This window comes from Microtus ochrogaster, chromosome 4 (genome assembly GCF_000317375.1).
Source record: "Microtus ochrogaster isolate Prairie Vole_2 chromosome 4, MicOch1.0, whole genome shotgun sequence".
NCBI classification, from domain to species: Eukaryota; Metazoa; Chordata; class Mammalia; order Rodentia; family Cricetidae; genus Microtus; species Microtus ochrogaster.
Genome location: NC_022011.1, coordinates 15,215,032 through 15,217,088, shown reverse-complemented (window position 1 = coordinate 15,217,088; position 2,057 = coordinate 15,215,032). Strand labels below are relative to the sequence as shown.

General features: G+C 46.8%; 1 protein-coding gene across 1 annotated transcript in view; it reads right to left on the bottom strand.

Moving 5' to 3' along the window:
- Amfr (autocrine motility factor receptor) overlaps positions 1 to 2,057 on the bottom strand; it is a 42,137-nt gene that overhangs the window by 2,915 nt on the left and 37,165 nt on the right. The window lies entirely within an intron of this gene.

The following is a 2,057-nucleotide window of genomic DNA, read 5'->3' as shown; positions in this document are numbered from 1 at the left end:
TCCAGAGGTCCTGAGTTCAAATCCCAGCAATCACATGATGGCTCACACCCATCTATAATGAGATCTGGTGCCCTGAACACTATATACATAATAAATAAATTTAAAAAAAATAAAAAATAAATAAAAAATTAAAAAAAAAGAATTTAAACAAGGGGGCTGGAGAGGTGGCTCAGAAGTTAAGAGCACCGGCTATTCTTCCAGGTCCTGAGTTCAATTCCCAGCATCCACATGGTGGCTCATAACCATCTGTTATAAGGTCTGGTTCCCTCTTCTGGTGTGTGTATAATAAATAAAAAAAATCTTAAAAAAACAAGCTGCTGCATATGTCCTCGAGGTGAAAAGAGCCAGAGAGGATCCTTTGTGAAAACAGATACATCAGGTTGTGCATTTAAAAGTAACAGGATTTTCCTGGTTTGGGCTGAAGCTCCAAAAGCCAATACACTACCCAGATATCCAAACATCCTTAAGCAGGTGCGATCCACCTACATTGCTCCTGCTCCCAGACTCAGAGTTACAGGGGCCAGAGCCAGCTCACCACCCAGCTCTGCCTTCAGCCAAGTCCAAGAGTGGACTTGAAGACAGCCATTGGGAACTTGGCCCACACAGTAAATCTGAGACGAGCTGGACTGCTTAGTGACACCTTGACTCCGCATAGGGAAAAACCAGCTGGGGGTGTAAGTCAGTGGAGGACTTAGCTAGCATGTGGGAGGCCTTGGGTTTCATCACCAGGAATACACACACAGAGACAGAGAGAACCTAGATACCCAGTAATGGATAAAAGAAAAAGGGGCAATATTCAACTGTAAGAAGAAACAGAACATGAAAGATAGGAGCGCTATGAGGGCAGCCTCATTCATACCCACTGGAACTTGACAGCTACAAAGTCTGAAAGAAACGGGCTGGAGTCACCAAAAAAACAGACAGGGTTGTGAAGGGAACAAGTGTGGTGCCTGACAGAAGGGAGCCAGCCTAAAGCCGGACAGACCTTGCCCAAAGGGATCACTGGAGAGGTGCTCTCCTCTCTCCAGAGGCAGAGGCGGTTGGAAAGAGCCAACACAAATGCAAATGAAGGACACATGAGGTTTCTGGTACTATCTAGGGCAGTGAGAAGTAACATCAATACAGACACAAGGCCTCATTACTAACCCTTTGAGGGAGCTAAAGAGCACAGCTGGCCAGCAGGGGACAAGGAGAAGCAAGTAAGACAAAGCGCACCTAGTTTGCCTCAGCCCTGCCCTGCCACATCCTCCAAGTCTCACTCAGTGCTGGGACACGTGGATGGACTCAAGAGGACAGGCTCCCCACCGCCTATGGAGCAAATAACCACTACCACGAAGCCCAGCTGGACATGGGCCTCTTGCTCTTGGTTTTGTTTTAGTGACTCAGTTAGCTACACTGGGAAGAGGAACCAATGGCTAAAGAGTCCAGTGACTCCACGTTCACCTCTGCAGTGCTGACTCTGAGCCTTAGGTTTAAGCAGAAGCCGAAAGGGTATGTGTTATAAAGCAAGTGTAATTGGTCTGGTCAAGTTATATATGACCATAGCCATTTATCAGACTGACATTTAATGAACTGTTGGCCAAGGACTGCATTTTCTGGGCTTGGCAAAGTTCCTATAAATTCCTTGCTTTCATTACACTAATATATATAATCTTTATGCTAACTCTGCAAACAGTTGGGGAACTGAGGAGAAATCAGGCGTGCTGCTCCCTCCCATGGCCCCAATGCAGTCTCATGTGCACAATTCTGCTAACTGTCCGAAATCTAAAAATGTACAAGTTGACCCTTTTCAGAAGTCATGCAACAGTTTTCAAATGATGCATAGTCCAGTGTTTTCTGAGATAGGGTCTCACTGCAGGCTATTTCCAAACTCATGATCCTCCAGCCTCAGGGTCCTAAGAACTGAGATTACAGGAATGCACCACCACGGCCTGCTCCAGATGTGGATATGAAAGTGTTAACTCTTGCCGGGCGATGGTGGCGCACGCCTTTAATCCCAGCACTCGGGAGGCAGAGGCAGGCGGATCTCTGTGAGTTCGAGACCAGCCTGGTCTACA